We start from the raw sequence: 27951 nt of genomic DNA, 5'->3' as shown, positions 1-27951 counted from the left end.
GAAGCCAGGCAGGAAGCCACTGTGCTTGAGTGTGTTTAAAAGATAAAATCACATTCGAGAAGCTTTTACCATGGATATCAAGATGAGGAGAACACTCAAGCTGTGTTCAGGAGCTCCAGCCAGATGGCTGTCTGCAATATGTGCTCAGAGAACACACTCATCTTGGCCACAAATCTTAACTCCCCTACTCTCAAACTCCACTTTGCAAAAGATCAGCTCATGGATTTACATGGCCCACAACAACAGTCCATTTGGGGCTTCACTTTCCGTCACTATTGTCAACTTGGACCAGGACGTCATATGAATTCTGGATCTCTTCCTAGTGCTCATGTTACTTAAACATAGTTACTGGCTTAGGAAAGTTCATCTTTTTTAAAAGGCATATTTATTTATTTCGAAAGCAGAGTTACAGAGAAGCAGAGGCAGAGATAGAGACAGAAAGAGAGAGAGAGAGAGAGAGAGAAAAGGAGAGAGATCTTCCATCCGCTTGTTCACACCCCAAATGGCTGCAACAGCAGGAGCTAGGCTGATCCGAGACCAGGAGCCAGGATCTTCCTCCAGGTCTTCCACGTGGGTGCAGGGGCCCAAGCACTTGGGTCATCTTCCACTGCTTTTCCTGGCCATAGCAGACAACTCTATAAGTGGAGCAGCCGGGACTCAGCACTGCAGGTGGCGGCTTTACCCACTATGCCACAATGCTGGACCGGAAAGTTCATCTTTGAATAGACCGAGGTTGGACACCTAGGCTGAAGAGATTCATAAAGGAGTCACCAGCAACATAAACTAAAAGTTTGTTAGGATTTTCCACATTGAGCGGCTCTTTTGACTCAGATCTGATCTTGGGATGGTAGATGGCCAAGCCTGTCAGGGAGGAGAAAGACTGCCACTCAAGCTTTTTCCATATGCCCCCCGTCTAGACCCTATTATTACACAGGGGAAACTCTCTCCAGGGATGTGCAGATCATCTGTCCAGATTTAGGAACCAGGACCAGGATGGAGGTGAGCGTGAGCATCAGCATGGTGATGTTTTCCCACTCATTTGGCAAGGGCTGGACTTAGCTCAGGAAATGCTGGGTGTCCAGGCAACATTGAAGGAATGGGCAAAATCAGCAATATCAGATAGCCATGGCCAAGAGCTTGCACTACCCAGGAGTTAGCTGATTTGGGGTGTCAGAGAAGAGAAGGGGTGAGAAGTACAAGGGTAATTTTAGGGCTGCAGCCAGAACACTAGCAAAACTTTCCCCATGCCTGATGCCTGGCTCCATGTCCACATCACTGACTCCACTGTCCAGGACAGCTGCTGTCCACACATTCTCACTCCATGGCTACTGGGGCAGCAGGCAGAGGTCGTGACAGTGCTTATTTTATTTTTAACACATTCCTCTGTATTTGTTAACCCAATATCTCTATTTTCCCAATTAAAAGATCTCAAAAGTCTAGGATCTGAGCCCACCTCCCCCCAGCTCCCACTGTCAGCCACAATCCCATCCAAGCTCCGCAAATAAAATACCAGCTGAGTAAATGTTCTAGGCTCAGTCTTGCCCATGACTACTTGCCAGTCCAGTCCCCCTGGATCCAACCACCCTCCCACAAGGAGACAACTTCTCATTTGCAAATGCACATCTTCTACTATTGTCAAAGTGGCTTCCTCCATAGAGATGAGAAGATGTCAAACAGGGACAGGCAAGAAAATGGGTGGGGTGGGGCGAGAAAGCCAATCTGCGTGTATGTATGTGTGTTTGTGTATGTGTGTTTATGTATGTTTGCACATGTATGTGTGTGCATGTGTTATGTTTATGTACATGAGTGTGAGTGTGTGTATGCTTGTGTGCATGTGTGTACATGTGCATGTGTGTTTGTGCATATGTGTATGTGTGTACATGTATATTTGTGTATGCATATGTGTGTAGTTGTATGTGTATCTGCATGTGTGTGTATGAGTGTGTGTATGTGTGTGTATATGCTTGTGTGTGTATGTTTGAATGCATGTGTGTGTTTGTGCATGTGTACTTGGGTGTATGTGTGTGTATGCTTGTGCTGTGCATGAATGTGAGTATGTGTGTGTGTTCATGTGTATATGTGTATGCATGTGTATGTGTGTGCAAATGTGTGTGTGCACGGGTGTTCACGAGTGTGTATGTGTGCTTGTGTGTGAGTGCATGTGTACATATGTGTGTCTGTGCATGTATGTACATGTGTGCATGTGTTTGCATGTGATTTTATGCTTGTGTGTGTGTGTGTGTGTGCACATGTGTGTTAGGGGGCTATCTCTGTAGCTCCCCTGTCCCCAGCTGTCCAGTCCAGGTTGAAGAGCCCCCATCGTTACTGCTGATATAATTAAAGTAGGTGCATGTGGAGTTCTAGAGAGAGAATAGGCAGGAGAAAACAGGCAGAGTTCTTGAATGAATTTTCAAAAAACTCCTCAAAGATTAATTGTACAAAGCAAGCCTAATCTTTCAGCTAGCTGGAGATAGTCCCAGAGGGAACACACAGGATGAGCTGTCTTCTGCACCAGACGGCACACAGCAGAGGGTGTCTGGACTTCAAGTCACTTCCACTCATGAGTGCTGCCTACACAAATGTAGGCCCCGTCTTCTTACCTTTTAAAGAGCGTGAACACTAATAGCCCTTACTGCAATGGCTGTTTAGAACAGATAGAAGATTGCTAGCAGAGGTGCCTGGAATAGAGGTTCTTGTCTTCCCACAAGAAAGAAAAAGAATTTCAGTGAGACAAGAGAGTAGCAGTAAGCAGGGTAGCGAGATTTAATGAGGCAGCGCATCCGCAGAACTAACGGGCGCCTCTGCAGCTGAATCTGAGAGAATGCCCAGTCTGCATTCAGAGTGGGGCTTGTAGGGAATAGGGCCCAAGTCTTCTCACTGTTTCTCTTTCCCTCCCACCCTTTTCTCATGGACAAAGGGTTTGCGGTTTGCTAGGTATGAAAGAGGCTAAATTTATCCCTGGGTTTTATTACCCCATGTTGTCAGACTGGGTAGCCCACTTGGTCTGGGCAGAGAGGATTCTCCTTGAATGAAGCCTAGGACTACCTGCAAAGTTATTGGGTGTAGTGTAAAATAGTGGTCTGTTCCAAGGCTGCAATGTTCCTTCCCAGGGGTGCCTTGTCTTCCTTTCGCACACTTAGGCTAACTTCCTTCCTCCCACCTTACAGGATCATGCGTGCAAATATCACGAGCACATTATTTATCAACCAATGGATTTCGTTTGCCTTTTTCCATTTCTATTATTCCATGAGTTATTATCAGAATATCTATGGTTTTGGTCAAACAATAGTCACACAATACATATTTGTAGAATGGATATCTAAGGGGTATCTGACAAAGTGAGTGAGTGAATATCAGATTACTCTGAAAGATGTTTAGACAAAAGAAAAACTTGCTGAGAAGAAATCAATTCCTCTCTCATGCCACTTCCCCCTGCCCAGCCAGGCAACCAGAGGACAGGGGGCTTTCTCTGATTCTTCTAGAAGCCGAGAGCCTGTAAAGTGTTGAATGTATCAATGGGAACCACTTGCTCTGCTGAGCACACCACAGGGAACAAAGACATTGAATGGGAAAAAGAATCATAGCTACCCCTCCCTTGGAGAGCAGGAACTGCTACAGAAAGACTCCCCTAGAATACCAACACCACCACACCAGAAAGAACCAGTCAAGGGGGCACTGCTTCCTCGGGCAAGGAGGGATTTCTCCTGACACATGTCCTGCACAAGAGAGGAGCTATTATACAAGGGAACCTGGAATAAGAGAGATCCCATCACGCAGATGGAGTCTTTGTCTTCAAAATAAGGGTGGGCTGCCTGCCAGGGCTGGGGGCTGACCGCAGTTCCTTAGAGTTTTACCTTTGCAAACTTGATCTTTGGAGGATATCTGTCGGTGAAGAACAGTTTTGCTTTTGATCATTTGTAATAGTAGAGGACATCTCTCCGATATGCAAAATTTGGATAATCCACAATAAAGTCTTGACTATTTGTAAATTAAATTTTATTAGAAAAATAAATATATTTTAAAAGATTTATGTATTTGTTTAAAAGGCAGAGAGATAGAGAGAGAGGGAGAGAGAGAGCAAGAGAGAGAGAAAGAAGGAAAATCTTCCATCTGCTGATTCACTCTCCAGATGGCTACAAACGCTGAAGCTGGGTCAGGCTGAACCCAGGTGCCTGGAACTCAGTCCTTGTCTCCCACATATGTGACAGGGCCTAGGCACTTGGACCATCTGCTGCTGCTTTCTCCAGTGCATTAGCAGGGAGCTGGATTGGAAGTGGAGTCCCCTGGACTCGAAACACCCTCAGATACGAGATGCCAGTGTCACAAGGTGGCAGAACTCACTGAGCCACTATGCCAGCCATGATAAATATATTTTATGTATTAAATATTAATGATTGAATTTTATCAAACTTTTATACAGGCTTATTAAATTTTTAATCACCACTAAAACATGTATATATCTCTGCTTCCATATTCGCTAGCATATTTTCAGAATAGTTAAGTAATCATATGTGTCACACTTGATAAAAGGAATTGTTAAAAACTTTGATACATTTGTTTGAAAATGCACTTTTTGATCCATGTCACTCTCGCTGAAAGTAACAGCAGCTCATCTTCCTTCGAACAAACCTAAAGCCGTGGCCTCAATCATCGTTTTGGTCACTGCTAGTGTTGTTATGACTAGTATCACTAATTATCACATCCCACAGTGTGCTGTTCTGGGCACAGAGGAAAGGCCCTGGGCCAGGTCAGGGGATCTGCAACAATGAAGGAAGAAAGAATAAACAGGAAGGAGGCCCATGCTGCTCCCACCCCTCTCCTGCCTCCAACCCAGAGCAAACAGTAGCCAGCTTGGCACACACACAATGGGGTTTTTCCAGAAATGGTATTCTCCACACTAAATTTCACTCCTCCTTTCTTTGCATTCATGTGTGTGTATGAGTGGGTGGATGAGTGAGAGAGATGGGGATGGGTGGGTTTGTGGGTTGTTGACAGGGCACAAACAGTCAGAAGAAAAGACACAGAAAGAAGCCAGGTGTTGTAACATACTACTCTCTCAACTTTTAACTAAAAGTTAATTTTTAGTTAAGACATTTTTCAAAGTCAAGGTTAAAAATATCATATATAATAACAATAAACAACATACTTAGCATGGCTCCTAGTATAGATTGAGACTCCAAAAACTGAGACTATTACGATTATTTGATAATATTTGAGTGGGGCTGGAGACCCCGAGTGACCCTCTGTCTCCTGCCTGAGCCTCCCGAGCTATTCCCAGCACTGCTCAGATTCTGCTGAGAGAGGGAAGTGCAGAGACAGATCCTGCTCCTGCTGGGGACCACGGCACAAAGCTGACATGGATCACTGTTAGTTCCCTGTGTAGTTTTCTGCAACTGCAACCTTAGGGCAGATTAGCCCAGAGAACACATCAACCACAAGAAATAATCGTCTCCTTGAGGGTTCTCCCGCTTCCGCAGGGTCAGTCTGGAAGCAATGGCTGTGGCTGGAAAGGCTTGGTCATTAAAGCCACAGTTCCAACGTGCAACTGCTATCCTGGCGCCCATAGTTTGAGACCTCAGTTGATCTACTGTTCCCATTCTCTCCTTCACTCATTTGAGTTATAAGCAGCCAGCGCAGGCCTGGGAGCCTGGAAACAGACTGAATTACTGACAGATTACCATCTTCGTCCCAAGCAGAGCTGAGGTGGAAGGCTCTACTCCCTCCACTGAGGTCTGAAGCATTTGAAACTGAGCCCCAATAATGGAAAAGCAGGACACAGCCTCTCGTCTGTCCCCCTTAGCCCAAGGTGTCCTTGCCTGTCCTTTATCCAAAGGGATTCACTGACTTGAAGGAGTGGCACAGCTGGCCTTACAAGGTTATGATCACCTGACGCAAGGAGTCATTTGCTTCTGCAATAAAGAAGACCCTGATGCCCGTATTGTCCTGGAGCGCCTTGTATAAGGGAATTCCAGGACCAGGAGGAATGTAACTGCCACCTTCAAGTAACTCCCAGAGCGCCTGGAGCCCCCCTGGCCATCATAAAGTCTCCAGAGAGCACGGCATCGCTGACCAAGGGAAGGTCATGAGCACCGCTGACCAATCATGAGCGTGACTGACCAGTCCCGAGTTCCCCGGACCAACCAGGAACTTGAACACAAGCTGATCACACGCCCCTCAGCCCGCTTTCAATCTATAAGAACCTTCACCCCTAACTCCTCAGGGAGCCTAGAAATTGAGTAATGGCTGCCCATCTCCTTGCTCTGTGCTTTGCAGTAAATACATACTTCATTCCACCACCCCGATGTCAGTGATTGGCTCTCTGCAAGTCGGGCGAGCAGAGTCAGTTTGGGGGTTCTATAGCAATGTTTCCAGCCAGTTTGGGGTATTGTTCGACAACAAGTTCAGTGTGGGTTTCTTACAAGCAAGGGGGCTCTTCTTTGTATTCCAGGTCATTCCTCTGCTCTACGTATAATTGTAACTACTTTTTTAGAATCATATAGAACTAACAAAAATCCAGCTACGCCTTGCTGAAATTTAGTTTCAGCAACTGGATGAGGCAGTGGGTTCAGGATTCTGCTTAGCGTCAGGGCTAGCCCAGTCCTGAGTTAATACAGTAGCACAAGTCCTAGAACCTGACCTTTCTGAGAACTGTGAAGCTTTTTGGTTTTTAAAACAATTTATTTTAAAGGCAGAGAGGCAAAATTAGAGAGAGGTACTGCATCTACCAGCTTACTCCCCAAATGGCCACAACATCCAGGGCTGGGCCAGGTGAAGCCAGGAGTCCAGGACTCAATCCAGGTTCTCACGTGCACAGCAGGAACCCATGAATCTGACCTTCACTTGGTGACCCTCAGGGTGCGCATTAGCAGGAAGCTGGCATCTGAAACAGGACTTGAATCTGATGGAACAAGGAAAGAAGCCTCAGCCACCATAGGTTCTTGCTAACCCTGCCTTATTTTTTTTAACTTTTTTTTTTTTAATTTATTTGACAGGTAGAGTTATAGACAGTGTGAGAGAGAGACAGAGAGAAAGGCCTTCCCTCCTTCCATTGGTTCACTCCCCAAATGGCCGCTACACCTGTGCTGCGCCGATCCGAAGCCAGGAGCCAGGTGCTTCTTTCTGGTCTCCCATGCGGGTGCAGGGGCTCAAGCCCTTGGGCCATCCTCCACTGCCTTCACAGGCCACGGCAGAGAGCTGCACTGGAAGAGGAGCAACCAGGACTAGAACCCGGTGCCCATATGGGATGCCAGCGCCACAGACGGAGCATTAACCAAGTGACCCAAGGCGCTGGCCCCACCCCTGCCTTCTTTCAAGCGTCCAGTTCCGTCTCACACCTGTATTGTTCCCCACCCCATCCCCTGCATTCTCCCCCAGGTTGGAAGCCAGTGGGCCAAACCTGAAGAACCAGTATGGAGAAGTTCATCTCTGCCTACTGTGCCTCACCCCACTTCTAGCCCACCTAAGATATAAAAAGGCCCAGCCTGCTGGGGTCTGGGCCCTCTGCCATGTGTTAGGTCTGTGTGCATGCTGGCGGTTGATCAACTTCTGCAAGCTTATTTTCTTTGAATAAATTCAGTCTTGCAGCAAGTTCATAGCCGTCTCCTCTCTGCTCTGTAACCCCCTTTTTCTTACAGAACCCAGGCCTTCCTGTACGGAATGCAGGTGTCCATTGTGACAAATACCTGTCCCTAGTCAGCTCTCATGTTTTCCAATCCTATGTGTCTGTTTCAGCCACCTCCTGCTGTATGTGAATGACAGCACGCTGTCCCTACTGCCGAGTGAGCCTCTCCATACAACGGCACAGACTGAACCTCCAACCTGCTCCTGCAGCAGGGACCCATTCCCCACGTAGGGCACTAAGGCAGCTGACAAGCAGCTGCTCTTCATATTTGCGAATGCAATCATGCCCCACTATTCTGGTCACTCAGAAGACAGCCTCCCCTCCAAAATGCTGCTTCCAACTGCCCCGGTTTTCCTTCTTTCAGTAAATGGAGTCACCTACCTCCTAGTTGCTTAAGGTCAGTGTATCCTTGCTCTTGTTCTTTTAAACGTCCCCCTCTTGGGTCTCACAGCTAATCTAAAAGCATTAGGCTTTTCTCCACAAGAGGTTTCGGGTGTGCTTGTCTCTGTCCACTCCACTCGCTCTGCCTCTGGCGCCCTCTGTCTCTGTGTTGCTGCAGCAGTTTGCCCAGCTGTCTTGCTGTGTCTGTCCTGCTTGCTGGGAACAGAGCAGCCAGAGATGTGCCAAGGAAACCCATGTCAGACTGCACTGCCACACAGGTGCATACTAAGCACCTTCCTGTGGGAATGCACACTGCCCTGTGCCAGCTTTAAGGCTGCCTCGACCTGCCTCCTACCTCTGCCTGCCCTCCCAGCCTGCAGTCTCTCCTGGCTACTCGCAAAGTTTTAGACAAACTGAAGCTTGCAAACCTGGGGGCCTTGGTGCTTGCTGTCCCTCCTCCCGACTCTGCAGAATCCGCTCTTCTTCCTCCTCCAGTATCCAGGTTACCTGACACTCAGATCTGTGTCTCCTCAGCTCTCTGCGAAGGATCACCTGTTTAGTAGCTATGCCATGAATTCTCTTTCCATGTCATGTATTCCAAGCCTATATTAATCTTGTTGTTTTAAAAACATGTAAACTTCTAAGCAAGTAAACAGGATGACTTCTAGCTATCAGAACAAAAACTTAGTGAAGGCAGGAATGGAGTCCCCCCAACCCTTGGTTCTATGCCATATTCTCTCCCTACCAGTGTCGAGCCAGCACCAGGTACATGAGAGGACCAGGACCCTGATTATGGAAGGAGTGGAAGGCTTCCTGGGGAGCATGGGGTTTGAGCCATGTTTGGAAGGACCAGCAAATTTTGTATGGAAACGGAGGGGTGAGCCAAGCAGAGAGCTCCACCAAGGTCCACAGTCAATTATGGGAGTGACAGGGCCTGCATTGTGGTGCGTGGATTAAGCAAGCCACTACTAAGATGCCAGTATCCCATATTGAAGTATCAGTTCAGCTCACAGCTGTTCTGCTTCTGATCCACCTGAGCCAGCAGCAGAAGATGGTCCAAGTCCTGGGCCCCTACCAACCACGTGGGAGACCTTGATGGAGTTCCAGGTTCCTGACTTCAGTCTTACCCAGCCCTGGCCATTGTGGCCATTTGGAGAGTGAGCCAGTAGATGGAAGATCTCTCACTCCATCTCTCTCTTTTTCCCTCTCTGTCACTCTGACTTTCAAATAAATAAATAAGTAAATAAATACCAACAGAGGTATGTGAGTGACGTGAAGACTGAGATGGGGCTGGCTGGTCAGGGGCTTGTGGGTGCACTCTGGCGGAAGGCGCCAGAACATGAGAAGCAAAAGATGGAGGATGACCGTGGTATCAACATTTCTGCCCTACATAATGGAATGAACTGAGTCCCCTCAGAGTCATACATTGAAACTCTAACTCCGCATAGCTCAGAAAGTGACCGTATTTGGAGATAAGGCCTTTCTAAACTTGGGGTTGCTAGGATGGGCTCTACTCCACCTGACTGGCGTCCCTGTAGGAAAGGACACCAAGGAAAGGCCATGAGAAGGGGCAGCAAGAGTCCGCGGTCTGCTAGGACAGAGGCCCCAGAGAACCAAACCTGCTGGAACGCTGATCTTGGATTTCAGCCTCCAGAACTGTGAGGAAATACATTTCTCCTGCATTTACTGCCTCAGACAGCACTGCTGGGAGGGGATCAATCAGGGGTAGCCCAGGAGCTTCCCACACTGGAGGAAGCAAATTTACAGTAAGGAAACTCCCTTGGGGCCACTCGGGAGCAAGCTCTGAGAAAAAGCGATCAGCAGAGCTGGGCTCTCACGGCCCAGAGACCAGGCCTGCAGCCCCCTGCATACTAAAGCCGGGTGGGTACTGGACCTTGCACCCCACCGCTAGCAACCCCTCGCCACCCCACAGACAGCCTGGGGGCAGGGGACACATCTCAATATGCCTGGCAGAAACTTGGTTGGGTTTCAAAAGCCCTTAAATATAGATTACAGAGAATGTTAGGTTTCAGGCTCGAAGGGCTAGTTTCTAGCCATAATTTCTTCACTTCGGAAGTCACACAACCTTTTATGTTTTGTTTGCAGTAATTTTTTTTAAAAAAATAGTTTTTTTTTATTAATTTGAGTTACAGAGAGATGGGGGGGGGGACAAAGAGATAGACCTTCTATCCACTCACCGCTTTACTCCCCAGATGACCGGACAAAGAGATAGACCTTCTATCCACTCACCGCTTTACTCCCCAGATGACCATAGTGGCCAGGGCTGGGCAAGGCAAAGCCAGGATCCAGGGGCTTCCTCTGAGGCTCACTTGTGGGTGGCAGGGCCCAAACACTTGAGGCACCTTCCAGGACTTTTCCAAGGTGCATTAGCAGGGAATTGGATCAGAAATGGAGCAGCTGGGACACAAATAATTGCTCATAGAGGATGCTGGCATTGGGCAGCAGCTAACACCATGCCACCAAGCCTACACCTTCGGCAATCCTTTTAAACAGGAAATAACGTGGTGGGTATGTGGGGAGTACCAGAGAGTAAGAGAGTTAGTTCTCAATGCATCCTTTTTCTTTTTAAAATTTTATTGTGCTAGGAGCACTTGACAGAGTTTCTCAATGGTTTTATTTGCACAACACAATGTTGCTATCTTCAGGCACAAAGCTGCACTACAGGTCTCCCGGCAGTAGTCACTCATCATGTGTAACTGAAGTTTAGACCCCATAAACAATGATTTCCCTGTCCCTGAGCTCCCAGACACTGTCCTGCTCCCTGCTTCTGTGAGGTGAACTATTTTAGAGACTGTATACATTGAATCACGCAGTCTTCAATCCTGAGAGCTTTGTAATGGCAGGATGTAGTGTTCAGGTGGGAATCTTTACCAAGTGTGGTCCCTTGTTCTCAGATGAACAGTGCAGGTCAGGGTGCTGGCCTCCAGCTTCAAGCAAGTAGGATGCTGTGCTGACGAGGTGGCAGCAAAATTGCAGACGTGAGAACTGGATCCTGGCTTTCTAACAATTTGCCCAGCAGGGAAATCCTCTGTTTGGTTGAACTCACGTGTTACAAGAAAACAAGGATGTTTACCGTGGAACCAGCATTGCTTCTACCCCAAAGGCTTCAGTGCTGTGAACATTCTGAGCCTGTCCTAATTAGAAATGTGCTTCCAAACAATTAAAAATATAAGATTTAATTCTATTCAACAAATTACTTCTGTTTAGAAAAATTAATAAGGAATATTCAAGCAATAGTACCTTTTTAACCATGTAAGAATACAAAAACAAAGCAAGTATCAATAGGAAATTTATTTGTAAATGAGACACCAAGTTGTATACATTTGCATCTTATTCATGGAAATTGCTTCCTGAGATTACTATGAAGCGTGAATATTAAGTGCAGTAATCATGTAGTCAAAACAGCAGCTGTGTGAGAAAGACAGCCGCTAGGAGAAGGGACACTATTCCTGCCTTTAATGGGATAATTGTTTCCTCCCACCTAGTAATTCTGAAGCTCAGTCTGCCTGTGAGTCAGCTGAGCTGGTCTGTTTGGGGATAGGCTTAAAATGAGTGTGAAAAAAGAACTGACAAAGTGAAAATACAGACGTGTACTCCGTCCCCTAGGTAGATTTCATTCTGTGTGTGTGTGTGTGTGTGTGTGTACCAGTGTGAATACATATGTGTGTGTGCCTGCGCCTTGTGTTTAGAACTCATTTTTTCAACAGTTGTCACGATACTGGACACTACCCCACCATCTTTTTTGGAAAGCTCCCTCTTGGAGGCTCTCGCACCTGCCTGCCCCAACTCTGGTTGCCAGAGTCCACTGATTTCCGGGCTGACTGTGCCTTTCATGGGCACCTTCTTCCTTAGTTCTCCTCCCCACCTTCTGCCCTCAAACTCAGCAGCTCACTACTCACTTGACTTGACACTTAACACCTGGGTCTACAATGCCCTGATGTCCACACTGCCTGTTTTTTCTTCATCGGCTCAGTGGGGGACAATGTTCACAATTCTAGGATCAGAGCAGGGCCATCACTACTATTTTTCTTACTCCTTGAATGAATCCCATTATCCCCGCTCAGTACAAACCTGGCCCCCTGCTGCCAGCATACTTGTGTTGGTAGCCTGAAGGCCTTCTATCATTAATTTCATGACTTTCTGGCTACCTATGTCCATGTTATATGTATTCAATTTGTTACAGGTGCAGAAAAAGCTGATTATCTTCATTATCCACCTTAAATCTATTATTTATAATTATTTAAAATGAAGCTTAGATTTCATGTCTCATGGACACTCAGTTACAGTGGCAATGCCCTTGCCCTGGAGGACTGGAACTGAGCCCTCTTCATCTGGGCACTGGTGGGACGGAGCTTTACTGAAGAAACCACACAAAGCTATGACTAGTTCCAAAGTACAGTCTCAGTCCTGCTGGCATTATGGCTTATTTTAAAATAGGCTTACCCATAGTGAAATAATTATGTCCTGCGTGCTGCACTTCATTTAAACTCTATGTTGTTTCTTCCCCATCCTCACTTTGAGCAATAGTTAATGTCATTCTCAACTGAAGTAACTGAAACCATGAAACAAAAATCCTCTTCATGTTCCAATGGAAGCTGGGTAAGTAGCATTCACTTTTATGCATGTTAGCTATCTTTTCTGTTCCTCCTGATAAAATAAAGACAGTAGTGTTTCTCCTATTAAAATAGCAAACACAATGAGGTGGAACATATCTTCCCACTCTTCAAATGTGTACGGAATTGAAAAATTAAGTAATGGATGGCAGTCACTGGGAGCCACTTTTCTCCCTGTTGCAAGGTAAGTAGGTCAGTAAGGGAGGGGCTGGAATGATTCCTATGGCCCTGAATAGCACCGGTGGTGTCAGGATAAACTCATGTTTAGCTTATTACAGATACAGATGGTTCCATGTGGAAATATTTATGGAAATATGTGTAGTCACAGGTTAGCATGCACAAGGGGATGTCCCTGCTCAGTCAGCCCTGAAGTCCTGGAAGCAAGACAACGCTGTATCAGAGAGTACACCCAGCCTGCAGGTTTCAGTTTATTGGTTTCTGATAAAGGGATCCAGAGATTCCTGTAGAATGGTGGATTGTAGGCCTAAGAAAAGAAAGGAGAGTAGTCCAGAGCATATTGTAGTGTCAGCAGGTAAGGAGGTCACACACACACACACCACATACACACGTTGGTGTGCACCCAATAAAGAAGATACCAACCAAAAGAATTCCCCATGACTAAAGCTGGCAGAATTTTAGCAACAAAATGAATGAAGAGGTAATAAATTATATTACAAATTGTATTAGGTTTTCATTACTTTTTTAAAGATTTATTTATTTATTTGAAAGTCAGAGTTACATAGAGAGAAGAGAGGGAGAGAGAGAGAGAGAGAGAGAGAGAGAGAGAGATCTTCCATCTGTTGGTTCACTCCCCAATTGTCTGCAATGGCAAGAGCTGCGCCCATCTGAAGCCAGGAGCTTCCTCGGTCTCCCACATGGGCGCAGGGGCCCAAGGACTTGGGCCATCTTCTACTGCTTTCCCAGGCCACAGCAGAGAGCTGGATCAGAAGTAGAGCAGCAGGACTCCAACCGGCACCCATATGGGATGCCAGCACTGCAGATGGCAGCTTTACCTGCTATGCCACAGCACCAGCCCAAGGTTTTCATTACCTTTAACCAGAACACTGAAGAGGAGCTTTTGTGAAGGAAAAGGTACATTTCAGCTTATAGTTTGGAGGGCACAATTCAAAATCAGGTGGCCGCATTGGCCTGACATCTGATGAGGCTGGCAATGGCAGAGTATGTGCAAAGGAACAATTGCGTGGTGATCCGGGGAGCAGAGAGAAAACCTAGAACTACTCTCTGAGGGCAGGCACCCAGTGTCCTGAAGACCACCCACCTGAGCCACCTGTCAGACATCAGAATTAGATCTAGTCTCTGCTCTTAATCCGTCAACCCTTCACATAAGACTGCAGCATTTAATCATCTAAATGAGTTTGGGAGCCAAATCCTGTTCAATCCATAACATGAAGCGTAAAATTAATGCCTACTCTCACCATCACTATTCAATATACTTCTGAAAGTGTCAGCCAGAGCCACTAGACAAGACAAAGAAATCAAGGGCACAAAGATCCCTGATATGCTTCTATGTATATGCTTCTATGTATATGCTTCTATGTATAGGGGAACCAAAAGATTCCACTAAGAGATTATTATCATAAGATAATCTGGCAAAGTTGTAGGACATAAATATCAACACACAAAAATCAATAGCATTTGCATATGCAAACAGTGCCATAGTTGAGAAATAACTAGTAAGATCAGTCCTATTAGCTACAGAAAACATAAATGCCTTGGGATAAATTTAACCAAGGATGTGAAAGACCTTTACAATTAAAATTATAAAATATTAAGTAAAGAAATACAAGAAGACACAACAAAAATGCATCATGAATTGAAAGGATTAATATCATCAAAATGTCCACACCACCCAAAGCAATTTTGGATTCAATGCAATTACAATAAAAATACCTGAAATATTCTCATCAGATCTAGAAAAAAAATGACCCTAAGATATATACAGAATCACAAGAGACCCTGAATAGAGCCAAAGGCATCACAATACCAGATACTGTAGGGCAGTTGTAATCTAAAATGCCTAGTCCTGGCACACAAACAGACATGTGAATCAATGGAACAGAATAGAAACCCCAGAAATGAATCCACCCATCTATAACCAATTAATCTTTGACAAAAAAGGTAAAATCACTCCCTGGAGAGAGGCTAGATTTTTCAAATAATGGTATTGGGAAGATCAGATCTCTGAATGCTGAAGTATAAAACAAGATCCCTACCTTACACCTTATACAATGATCGACTCACAATGGATCAGAGATCTAAACCTATTATCTGAAATCATCAAATAACTAGAGGAAAACACCAGGAAAACTCTGCAAGTCATTGCATAGGCAAGGATTTCTTGCATTAAACCCCAGAAGCACAGGCAATAAAGGTAAAAAAGACTAATGGGATTACATCAAGCTAAGAAGCTTCTGCAAAACAAAGTAAAGGGTTAACCAACAGAATGGGAGAAAATATTAGCAAATTATATATCTGATCAAGGATTAATATTAAGGATATGTAAGGAGCCTAAGAAACTCAACAACAACAAAGCAAACAATCCAGTGGGGGAAAAAAATGAACAAAGGACAAAAACGGGAATTTTTCAAAGGATGCAATGGATATGGCCGACAGACACATGAAAAATGCTCAGGATAACTGGCCATCAGAGAAATGCAAAAAAAAAAAAAAAAAAAAAAGAGAGAGAGATTTTACCTCACCCCAGTTAGAATGGCTATCATCCAAAAGTCAAAAATTAACAAATGCTGGTGAGGGTGTGGAGAAAAAGTTACCCTAATACACTGTTGGTGAGAATGTATACTTGTACATCCATTATAGAAGACAATATAGAGATTCCTCAAAAATCTGAAAGTAGATCTACATTATGACCCAGCCATCCTGGGAATTTATCCAAAGGAAATTAAGTCAGCGTATGAAAGAGTTATCTGTACTCCCATGTTTAAAGCAGCTCAACTCACAGTAGCTAAGATATGAAATCAACCCAGATGTCTGTCAACTGATGACTAGATAAACTGTGGTATTTATACATGATGGAATACTATTCAATCATAAAGAGAATGAAATCCTGCCTTTCCAACAAAATGGATGAAATTGGAGACTGTTATACTTAGTGAAATCAGCCCCAAAAAGTTTTCTCTGGTATGTGGTAATTAATATACCAGAGTAGAAGAAAATGTAATGTATGTGAACAAAACTGGCATTTTGAAATTTGATTACCATTTATAGCCCTTATCTGTACTCCTGAGGAAAAGTGGTTTTTCTGTTTACTACTTGTTGAATTCCTTATTTAGTGGATTCCTTATTTGTGATTATAAAGTAAATTGAAAGTATGTCATAGCAAAAATTTAAATAAAAATAAGAAAGGAAGGAGGAGGGGGGTGGGAAGTATTATATTCTTAAAACTCTATATATGAAATACATGAAATTTGTTCCCTTTATATAAATGGAAAAACATGCCCTTGAGTCTATAGTGCTTGAAAAGTAATTGCATAAATAGAGAGATAGGCAAGAAGACCCAAATATCCCATACAGAAGAATTCCAAATAATTTAAGTAGACACTCTGCCCTCTATGAGGTGGAGCATCACTTCCCACTCTAAGTGTGAGCTGCTTACAGTGACTTTCATCCCAGAAACACAGTAAAAGGGTAGCTGCTCTACAGTGGAGAGACTTGCCAATCAACCTTCGACCAGAAATCAAGGTTGACCCCCATGCTGATTATTTGAAGTGTATATCCTGATGTGATAAGCATGGTTTACTCTGAGGTTTTCTTCTCCTCCAAACTCAGGAACCCAGCCTCATCATGAGAAAAGCATCCAAACAATTCCAATAAAGGGGCAGTCTAGAAAATATCTAACTAATGCTCCTCAAAGCTATCAAGGTCAACAAAAACAAGGAAAGTCTTGGAACTGACAGAATCAAGGGGTCAGAGGCGACAGAGCTACCAAACATGATGCAGCATCTGGGTAGAATCCTGGCTGAGAAAAAGACATTAGGGAAAGATTAAGGCAATTTAATAAAAGCAAGGACTTAGTAACAATATATCAATATAGTTTCATTAAGTATAACAAATGACATACTAACATAAGATGCTAATAATCAAGGAAATTGGGTGAGAAATATACAGCAACTCTGTTTCATATTCATAATGTTTTGTACCTCTACAAAGGGGTATTTAAAAAATAGTAACACCTTGGGGCTGGTGTTATGGCACAGCAAGATAAGCTGCTGCCTGTGATGCCTGGTATCTGATATGAGCACCACTTGGAGTCCCAGCGGCTCTACTTCTCATCCAGCTCCGTGCAAATGCACCTGGGGAAACAGCAGGAGATGCCCCATGTATTTGGGCCCCTGCACTTACATGGGACACACAGATGGTATTCCAGGCTCCTGGCCTCTTCCTGGCCCAGCCCCAAGTATTGTGGCCATTGGGGGAGTAAATCAGTAGATGGAAGATCCTTTTCTGCCTCTCTCTCTCCCTGCAACTCTTCTTTTCAAATAAATAACTCTTTAAAAAATAGCAACATCTTGACTCCTTACTATGTATTTATCACTGTTTTAACCTGTTAACCTTCACAATAATATTAGCATATAGGTTCAATTATCATTTTATTCTTATGAATACAGTTTGTCACAGATATGTTAAATAGTTCCTGCATATTACACAGTTACTATGCTTTTGAGTTGTAATTTAAAACCAGAACAGAGACTACATTTGGTGCAGTGGTTAAGACTCTACTTGGACACCCACATTCCTTATGAAAGTGCCTAGGTTTGAGTCCCACCTGTAGCCCCCATTCCAGTTTCCTGCTACTACACACCCTGGAAAACAGCAGTGATGGTTCAAGTACCTGGGTCCTTGCACCATATGGGAGACCTAGATTGGATTCTCATATCCTTATTTCACCCTGGCTCAGCCATGGCTGATGCAGGCTTTTGGGAAGTGAATCAGAAGATGGGTGAGCTCTCTGTCTGAAGCAATAAAAATGCAATGCAGCCTGGGTGTTGTGACCCAGAGTCCCTATTCTTATTCACTATGCCAGATTTCTGGCCCTGCTCACTTGCTCTGGATTCGATCCTTCTGCTTTTCCTACAGATTTTGTTTCTAGAGTGATTAGCCCCCTCCTGTCTCTTCCTTTCTTCCTTTCTTCTTCCTGGATCTCTCGCATCAGCACTTTTTACTTCAAAAGCCATCTTCAGTTTCTTTCTTTTTTTTACAGGCAGAGTTAGACACAGAGAGAAAGGTCTTCCTTCTGTTGGTTCACCCCCAAATGGCTGCTACAGCCGGTGCGCTGTGCCGATCTGAAGCCAGGGGCCAGGTGCTTCCTCCTGGTCTCCCACGTGGGTGCAGGGCCCAAGCTCTTGGGCCATCCTCCACTGCCTTCCCAGGCCATAGCAGAGAGCTGGACTGGAATGTTTACACACCCAGGAATCGCATGTGTTCTATTAAACGTGATCAGTGATGTCATGTAGTGATGTCATGTCTGATCAACTGGATTAGCATCTTGTCCTCTTCAGGAAGTGCAGGGGCTCAGGGAGGCTGAGAAGTTGCTTCCATCAGCAGGGGACAACTTTCAGACTGAGGGGCCAGCAGGATGTCATCTTGCTCAGGACAAGGTCAGTCATAGCAGCACAGAAGCAAGAAAGCAGCCCCAGAGGAGAGACCATCCCAGACTCAGGAGTCAGGGCAGAGAGTGGTAGCTTTGGGATCCGCAGGAGAGAAGGCCCACGCTTCCGGGAATGGAGAGTCCCTACCCGCACTTCCGGGAACGAAAAGTCCTTGTCAAGGTCCTTGCTGGTGCCTAAAGATCAACCAATGCGTCAACCTTTAACCCCCAGGCACTGTATCTACAAAAGGAGCTCTCCCAACCTCTGATGGGTGACTTCCCCAGCCCCTGCTCTGTTGGGACCAGCGAACCTTGCCTGGGAGCGGAATTCCAATAAAAGCTTGTAAATTAATTGATTCATCTGGCTAGGAAGATTTGTTACACACCGGACACCCCGGACACCTTGCAGAGAGTAAGACTGGAAAAACACACTGCCAGCACCATGGCTCACTAGGCTAATCTTCCACTTGCGGTGCTGGCACCCCAGGTTCTAGTCCCAGTTGGGGCACTGGATTCTGTCCCGGTTGCTCCTCTTCCAGTCTAGCTCTCTGCTGTGGCCCGGGAGTGCAGTGGAGGATGGCCCAGTTCCCTGGACCCTGCACCCACATGGGAGACCAGGAGGAAGCACCTAGCTCCTGGCTTTGGATTGGTGTGCCGGCTGCAATGCTCCCCCCCATAGAGGCCACTTGGGGAGTAAACCAACGGAAAAAAGGAAGATCTTTCTCTCTGTCTCTCTGTCTCTCTCTCTCTAACTCTGCCTGTCAAAAAAATAAAAATAAAATAAAAAAAATTTTAAAGAAGAAAGGAAACACGCTAAGCATCAGGCTCCGGAAGAGAGCTAAACAAGCATCAGGAAGTGCTTTTCCCCCTTAGGCATCCAGTGTATTTTTGATTTACTTCTTAAAAAAAAATATTGATTGATTTGTGGGGGAAAAGAGAAAAGAAAAGAGAGAGGGAAAGAGATATGAACAGAAAGAGCAATTATGTTTTTTAAATACAGAATCTAACTTTGTTTTGCACCGGGGTCCTGAGGACAGTGATGAACAGGATCAGATTTATGCTGAGCTGAAGTAGCTAACCTGGAGCTGTGGCGCAAAATGTAACTTCAGGTACTCACTGTTCCCCACGGCTTTCTTGCCCGAATTTCTGCTCACCTGCCGCCTAAAGCTCGGCAGCATTTTTTTGGTATCAGTCTTGAGTGACAGATGCGTTCTGTGGCTCTTGCTTGTTTTGGCATTGCCTGGAGGACCTGTACATCTACTTGTCCATCCTGACTTGCTGTGCACCTGCCAGTGGACAGCACCACTCCCTTGGTGAACGTCCTGATTTCGGGTTTGCTTGAGTCTTCAGGAACCCATGCATCTCAGCTGTCCCTATACTCCGTCAGAGACAGACTCAAATCTAGTGTGTTCTTGCCGAAGGAAAGGAAGACCTAATGTTGCTGTCACCAATTTCAGTGTCTATTTTTAAATTCTCAGCTAAAAATCAACTCAGGAGAGCTCCTCTATTCAATAGCTTCAGACAACAGGCCTCCCTCTTCCCAGCCATCTTCCTCTTGTGTCACAAAGGCACACTTTCTCACAAAGGTAACTGCGGAGGAAGGCACTGAGACAAGTCAAACCCATCTGCAGCGCAGGAAGCCTAGGGTACAAAGCACATCTTCCACGGGGGAAAGCACACGTGGGCTCACAGCCTTACGTGGATACAGGGAGGAGAAAGGGGGCAGAGAAGAAAGCAAGCCTGCGTTTCACTGCCTCTGTCCACAAGGTTTCCACAAGTTCCTGAAGCTGTCAGGAGAAGAGGGTCAGATTTGACACTGTTACAGATAAAGGGGTTAGTGTTACTGGAGACAGCAGATGGGAGGTTCTTGTCTTCATGCAAGAAAGAATTCAGAAAAAAAATTCAGACGTGAGCCAGGGGGTAGCAATCAGTATGGGAAGAGAATACACCTGACAGACCAGGAGGGCATTTCAGCAAAGAACTGAGAGCCCAGTGTCTTTTGGACCTCAGCTTTTAGGGATATGAATACAGGTCTCCCTTTTCTCCTCCCCTCTCTGTGTCCAGGATATTACTGGGTGGAGGGCTTCCTAAGTGTAGAATTCCTGAAATTCTTCCCAAAACTTCATAATGGACCTAATAGCCTCATTGGTGTAGGGTAGAGAAGATTCCCCTGAGCTGCCCAGGAGAGGGCTGAGATCCACCTATCAAGGGTATGTAACAAAGATATTTGATGTGAAAATGCTGGTCAGCTTTCAAAGCTTGCTTCTACATTTCTTCCCTCATTCAATAACACAAAAATTCCTATTTTCTTCAAAATCAAAAATTCCCATCTTCTTTGACTCTTCTTACACACATAGGCTAATGTCTACCTACCTACCTTAATTCTCAGCCTGGTTACAGCACTAACTACTTTTTTTTAAAAATCAACTTATGTATTTGAAAGGCAGAGAGAGAGAGAGAGGTCTTTCATCTGTTGGTTCATTCTCCAATGACCGTAACAGCTGGAGCTGTGCCGATCCGAAGCCAGGAGCTAGGAGCTTCCCACATGGGTGCAGGGGCCCAAGGACTTGGGATATTCCACTGTTTTCCCAGGCCACAGCAGACAGCTGGATCGGAAGTGGAACAGCCAGGACTCCAACCGGTGCCCATATGGGATGTTGGCACTGTTGGGGAGGTTTTACCCACAGTGCCACAGCGCTGGCCCCACATTAACTATTCTTAACTGTGAATACCCTTGGATGATCTCAGCCTGGTTAGTCTTCAGCCTAGCTCTTCCCCTAGGGCCTGAGGTCAGAGCTGCTGCTGAAAGAACAGAGAAAGGCTCTGAAGCCCTCCTCCCCTACCCGACAGCTGCATCTCTCACTCTTCTCATCTTCTATTCAAAAAATGCCAAGGGACTCAGGAGCCACCAAAGCAAGAGAAACAAGGGTCCACAATAACAGATAGACTAAAATAGCAAACACATCCAGAGGACAGAGCCCCTCCGTTCACTTCCACATCAGAGACACAGGTGCAGGGGCAGCCCCATTCCACAGAGTGCTCTTTGCTTTCCTCCAAATGCTGCCCAGGTTTTCTTAAAGGAGCTGCACTTCCTACACTGTGGAAACCCAACTTGCTACATATGAAGGGAGATGCTTTGATGCTGTATCCTGTAAGATTAACCAGAGGACAAAACTTGGCCCATGTGAAGTTTTGTAACCTGAAGGATTGGGGACTTCCTCCACCTCCTCTGAATGCAGTCTACATATGCAGAGGGAGATGCGAGATGTGCATGGACAAGGATCTCGGCCCTTACAGAATAATCAGGATGGTTTCTCCAGGGAGTCACAGAGATTGCTTTTCCTGGAGTCTTCTTTGAGACTGTAAATCTGGAAAATTTTCACAAGTATTGAAAGCAAAGGGCTAATTCAGCAAACCCTGGAGGTCATTTTCTATCTGGCATCTCAAAACTTGAAAGGTGTTCAAGGGGATGCCACTGAGTACACCAAGGTCTGCTATAGACCTCTGCCTTGTAGTAGTCCTCTCTCCTCTCCCCACAACACCTGCCAATCAGCATGCCCTGGCAAGGAGCAGCTGGTCCCTTCTTCGAGTTTATAGTCTACTAGAACCACCTGGAATGGTGACTTATAGGGGAGGTGAGCCCTTTGTCCTGGGCCCATTTAGTGGCATCTTTTGTTAACTGGCAGCAGAGCAGCTCAGGCCTTGGCCTAGTTCCGGAAGCTGACAGAAGAGAAAGAGTAGACTTGGCATACCCAGGCATGCAGGAGTTCCATCCACAATTGGGCTGCTGATTGAAGCCCACATTCAGCTCTTAGGAATTTGGGGACGGGCGTGAGGCAAAGAATGTGGCACAGCTGAGAAGGGGCTCCTATGAGTTATAGAGAAAGACTCCCTATTGGAACAGGCATTTGTTACAAATGTTAACACAGTTAAGAGTCCACTTGGGATGCCTAATCCCATGTTGGAGTCCTAGCTCTGCTTTTGTATCTAGCTTTTTGCTAATATACATTCTGGCAGGCAGCAGGGGTGATTCAAGCATTTGCATCTATGCCACCCTCCCCACAACACATCCACAGGGTTCCAGAGTTCTAGACTCCCAGTTTTGGCCTGACACAGCCCTGGTTGTTAGAATTTGTCGTGTAAACCATCCTTCTCCCACCTCCTCTCTCTGGCCCACTCTAACTATGCCTATGTATATGTGTGGTTGCTTTCTTACCTTCTAAATAAACTTTTTTACTTGGAGCACCACATATGTTCCTATGCTTAAAATGCCTTCTAAGAGGCCGGCACTGTGGCATAGCGGGTGAAGCCACTGCCTGCAGTGCCGGCATCCCATATGGGCGCCAGTTCAAGTCCCAGCTGCTCCACTTCTGATCCAGCTCTCTGCTGTGGCCTGGGAAAGCAGTGGAGGATGGCCCAAGTCCTTGGCCCCTGCACCCACGTGGGAGACCAGGAGGAAGCACCTGGCTCCTGGCTTCGGATCGGCGCAGTGTGCCGCCATAGCAGCCATTTGGGGAGTGAACCAACAGAAGGAAGACCTGTCTCTCTCTCTCACTAACTCTGCCTGTCAAAAAAAAAAAAAAACTTTGAGGGAGGTGTTTTGTCTAGTGGTTGGGGTGCCTGGGTTCAAGCCCTGACTCTACATCCAATTCCAGCTTCCTGCTACTCTACTCCTGGGAAACAGAAGATGATATTTAAGTAGTTGGGTCTCTGCCATTCACATGTCAGACCAGAGTTCTGGGCTTCCAATTTCAGACTGACCCAGTTCTCTCTGGTGCAGGCATTTGGGGAGTGAACCAGCAGGTTCTCTCTCCAGGGTGGGAAATTTCCTACAGGGTCCAGCCAGACTGAGAAAGAGAGCAAAGATGTCATTTCAGGAAGGCGTTCCTTCCATGAGCCAGGAGGGAAGCGGCGTGCTCAGGACTGTGTATTCAGTATCATTACGTTCATATTTCCCGCGAGTGTTGTTTCTCTCCTTCACATTTACAAACTTTATCCCAGGTGACACTCCTTACCTCACGTTAGTGTTGTGGGCTGAAAGGAAGTATGACTTCTGTGGGGTTTGCCTGTTGTCACACTCACCTACATTCTGCTACATTCACACACTCCCTGCTCTGGGTTATGCAGGTTGCCAGCATCTCTCAGCCCTGGTTCCTCATTAACAACACTAGGATAATAATACCGAATTGCTGTGCATATTAAGTAAGATCTTTTTTTTTAAAAAAAGATTTATTTGAAGGGGAGAGTGACACACACACGCACACACACACATCTTCCATCCATGAGTTCACTCTCCAAATGGCCACAATGGCCAGGGCTGGTCCAGGGTGTCAGTGTGGCTGATGTCCCAGGAGACTAAGGTCAGGAACTAGCAAGGTCACAGAGGAGGAGAGTGAGGGAGGGAAGGCATCCTGGGGAAGAGCACCTTGAAGCTGAGCCTTGGTGGGTGAATGGTAATTTGCCAAGAAGTTAGGGGGCAGTGACTTTCCACATGGAGAGAGCACCCTGTGACCCATCTGGGTCTCCCCTGTGCATGGCAGAGTCCCAGGCCCTTGAGCCATCATCTGCTGCTTCCCCAGGCTCATCAACAGGGCACTGGTTTGGAAGTCAAGCAGCTACAGCTGAAGCCAGTGCTCCACTACAGAATGCTGGCATCCGTCACAGGTGGAGGCTTAGCTCACTGCACCACAATGCTGGCCCCTAAAGATCTTTTGGAAACACTGGCCCAGAGCCTGGCCCACAGGAGAAACCTATCACATATTTTTCCTTTTCTCCTTCTGATCAGAAAGGCTTCCTTGAGCGTCTCCTTCCTGGCTGTGCCCAGCACTGCACTGGGCCTGTGGGAGATTATCACATGTGATATACTGAGTTCCATTTACAGGCAAGGATTTCCAACAGAAGCGAGGGTTGTCCCTCCAAGGTAAAAGAGCTCATTTCTGGCCCCTGGGTCACAGCTCAGAGGACACTGTCTCACACCAAGGTTGAGCTGAAATGGGCAAAGTCGTGCTGTGGATGGGGAAAGGTGTCAGGCTGACTCAGCCGGATGTCACCTGTGTGGATAGAGGACAACACCCAGCAGTCAACGGAGCCAAACACATTTGGCTGTCTGCAGGGCATGCAGGTCCTCTCCTAACTCCCACTGACCTGACATCTTTCCTCCCCGCTGCGGCTTCACACTGTCTGATCTTTCACTGACTGCTTCACAGTGCCACCCTGCTGGCTCCCTACTGAGGTGTTCACAGGGTGCTCTCTCCATGTGGAAAGTCACTGCCCCCTAACTTCTTGGCAAATTACCATTCACCCACCAAGGCTCAGCTTCAAGGTGCTCTTCCCCAGGATGCCTTCCCTCCCCCACTCTCCTCCTCTGTGACCTTGCTAGTTCCTGACCTTAGTCTCCTGGGACATCAGCCACACTGACACCGTCATGCCTCACCTTGAAGATCCTAGGGGATATCACCCTCACCAAGAGGAAAGGCAAGGCAGCTCATCACTGCCTACCCTCCTGCCTCCCAGGACAGAGCAGGTCCAAGGCGGAGTCTGGGGCACTGGGCATTGCTTTTAGAAAAGACACAAGTCTGTGCCAAGGTGTGAAGCTTCTTGTGCACTTGTCTATTTGTCATCACTGTCATCCCCACTTCAAAGATTGGAAACAAGGTTTGGGGAGAGAAAACAGCCAGATTAAAACACTCTCCTGGCAAGTATTAGAGCATTCACTTACATGGGTGGCCCTTAGTTTCAAATCCACAGCTGAAGTTTTCCCCAGTCTATTCCCCTGCTGTACCTGTCTCTTCTCCCTGACCAAGATACCCACCTCTGGCTATAATAAGCATCTCCCTGGACTTCCATGGGAAGGAAACTGTTCCTGTCACTGAAGCAAAGCAGCAGCTGCTCCAGGCTGTGATCCACGCAGCTGCAGCCCACACTTTTTACATCAGATTTCTCCTTCGTGGATTCCTACAGCCGTACTCCCAGCCCCTTTGCAGGTCTGGATCATCGTTGATGTTTCCCTTTCTCACTGTTGTCATGCTGACTCAAAAGCATATTGCCTAAAAGCTGACATCGAGCCCAAGTGAAATACTGACCTGGTGCCTCTGAAAGTGCGGTCCCACACGCAGCCACCCTGCTGCTTGGGCAGTGATCAGATATCCAAACTCCCAGACTTCACCAGACTTGCAGAATCAGTCTCCAAGCATGAGGCTCAGTGGCCTATTGAGTGCTCTGAGAACCACCACACTAGGGCAAAGACAAGGGATCAATGGTGGCTTAGTTGAAAATGTGTGTCCCACAATAGCACAGCGATAGCCTGGACTGCCCGTTCTCTTCTGCGGCCCCTGCCTAATGGCACTTCTGGTGGACTCGACAGCTCTTCCCTTCTCCATCTCTTCTCCGCCCTCTGTTATCCAACAGGAAAGACAGGTGGTATCAGTTCACCACAGGAAATGGACCAAAAATCAATCCCCACAGAACAATGAGCCTGGCTTGTCTCTGATCATCCCCAGCCCTCAGGTGACTGAGCCAGAGGGTTCAGGTGGGCCTAAGGGCCAGGTCCTAACCCTTGATGTGGAGCCTCCATGAGCGTGCTCATGTGGGCGCCCATGTCAGAGGGCCGCTCCGTTTGTTTAAGCCCGAAAGCAACAGCCTTCACCTTTTCCTTGAAGCTCTCGTGCATGACCTCCTGTTCGGTTTGTGTCTCCTCGTTTTGGTGTAGTGACAGCTCTCAGCATTCGGCATCAGCTACCCTGTGTGGCCAAGCATCTTCACGTGTGCAGGTCCTGCCTCCTTCAGTTCAGCTGAGAGTTCTTTGTGGGCAGCAATCATGACTTACACGTGCAGCTGTTTGTATCCTTCAACAATTCTAGCACCAGACGTCTCAGTTCTGAATGCAAATTAGATTTACAGAAAGTGCCTTAGGGAACACTCACACTCAAGCCTCAGCCGTGGTGCTTCTGGGTTGATTGTCTTGAGGCAGGGAAGCAGCAGTTGCATTCAGAGGCTGCCCATGGATCCGAGGTCACAGGCAGTGAAGAACTGCTGCCTGCCTTTCCACAAGGCACAGGGCAAGTAATAATGGAGTCCCAGCTACCTGACATTCACCGCCAGTCAGTTTTTCAACAGACTGCTCTTGCTGCTCATGCTTTTGGTAGCTGAGCTCCATGCAGAGAGGCACTTAGTTGTCCCAAGATGCAGAATTGCCCATCTGCCCATAGACAAGGTCCTCAAGGGAGAAGGAAAGGCTTTGGCATAGAGTTCAGTGCCCCGGTATGGATTAGCTTGTGGGTGAAAGATAGGAGGTATGCTTTCTTTATTTTTTATTAGATTTTATTTATTTGAGAGGTGAAGTTACAGAGGCAGAGAGAGAGAGAGTGAGTGTTAGTCTTGATCCACTGGTTCACTCCTCAAATGGCCACAATGGCCAGAGCTGGGCTGATCTGAAGCCTGGAACCAGGAGCTTCTTCCGGGTCTCCCACGCAGGTGCAGGGACCCAAGGACTTGGGCCATCTTCTACTTCTTTCCCAGGCCACAGCAGAGAGCTGGATCAGAAGAGGAGCAGCCGGGACTAGAACTGGCATCCATATGGGTCCTGGTGCCGCAGGTGGAGGATTAACTGGCTGTGCCACGCAGCAGCCTGGTATACTTTCAGTGTCTTTCTGAACGGGATGCTGTGACTGTCTGCTCTCAGTCTGTGCTCTGCCTTGCGTGCAGTGACCCGGGCAGTGAGGGTGGGGGTGCTATTGTGATTCATCCTAAAGTGCCTGACACACTGGCGTCCTGGTAAACGCTGCTTGAAAACCGTCACTGATGTTGAGGTCCCTTCTCTCTCTGATTGTTTAATCCCTTCTTGTTATGTGCATAAAGATACTGCAGATAGATACTGTGGCTGAGACTTCTGTAACTTCCCTTTCCCTGGCATGCATTACTCAATCTGGAGACTATGAGAGCAACCAACCCAGCCACCCACACTGGGCTTTTATAGCTGCATAAATTGATTCTCCCTGTGCTGAATTTAAAACATAGCCTGACAATTTTCTGAAGTGACTCCCAGCTAAGCAGCTCTGGTACCTCTGGCAGCTCAAATATCAGAGCCCCTTCCCAAGTCCTCCTGCTTGTTTGTTCAGCCTTGCAGTCCATTAGGATCCCTCCTCTAAGCTAGAGTCTCCTCCTCTCTCTGAATCTATCCATGCAGATGCCAGATGGGTCTTCCTGAGGCCCAGCTCTGATATGATGACATACAGCTCAGCCTTTTTGTAGTTACTCATTGCCTATAGAACATATCCTGTCACTCAGCACACTCTGGGATCTAACCCAGGTCTGCTCCCAGCACAGGGCAGGGCTGAGGGTGCAGGCTCCAGAGAAAGACTGCGCTGGTTTGATCCAGGATCTACCAAATCTACCAATCCCTGGGCATGCATCTTGGTGCATGACACTGAATTACTTTTCTTAGTTTTCTCATCTGCGTTGTGAAGGTAGTTACGTGGCCTACCTTGCAGATTTGTCAGAATTGACTGGATGACTAGGGACTAGTATAGCATAAGCATAAAATAAAGCAATTCTGAAATTAACACTATTGTCATTGTTACATCAATTATACTCTAAATCAACTGTGGTCATAATAGTGACAATAACACATAGTGCTCTATTCTCCAGCGTAAGTTAAGTTTCCATTAGAAACTGATTCCAGTCTCTCCCAG

General features: G+C 46.5%; 1 long non-coding RNA gene across 3 annotated transcripts; it reads right to left on the bottom strand.

Moving 5' to 3' along the window:
• Nucleotides 1-398: 398 nt before the first annotated feature.
• LOC149128620 (uncharacterized) lies at nucleotides 399-26094 on the bottom strand. Of its 3 annotated transcripts, none has more exons than XR_016222160.1 (3): nucleotides 25908-26094; nucleotides 25345-25495; nucleotides 399-746 (listed from the first exon to the last, which is right to left on the bottom strand). It is a non-coding gene; the product is annotated as an uncharacterized LOC149128620 (long non-coding RNA). The 3 variants fall into 3 exon arrangements; XR_016222161.1 differs by lacking the exon at nucleotides 399-746 and adding an exon at nucleotides 13052-13120; XR_016222159.1 differs by lacking the exon at nucleotides 399-746 and adding an exon at nucleotides 17777-18457 and having other exon boundaries at nucleotides 25908-26093.
• Between the last annotated feature and the right edge of the window lie 1857 nt (nucleotides 26095-27951).

Source organism: Oryctolagus cuniculus, chromosome 1, assembly GCF_051225735.1.
Source record: "Oryctolagus cuniculus isolate XC-2025 breed Fujian yellow rabbit chromosome 1, ASM5122573v1, whole genome shotgun sequence".
NCBI classification, from domain to species: Eukaryota; Metazoa; Chordata; class Mammalia; order Lagomorpha; family Leporidae; genus Oryctolagus; species Oryctolagus cuniculus.
This window is presented reverse-complemented; position numbering and strand designations above follow the sequence as displayed.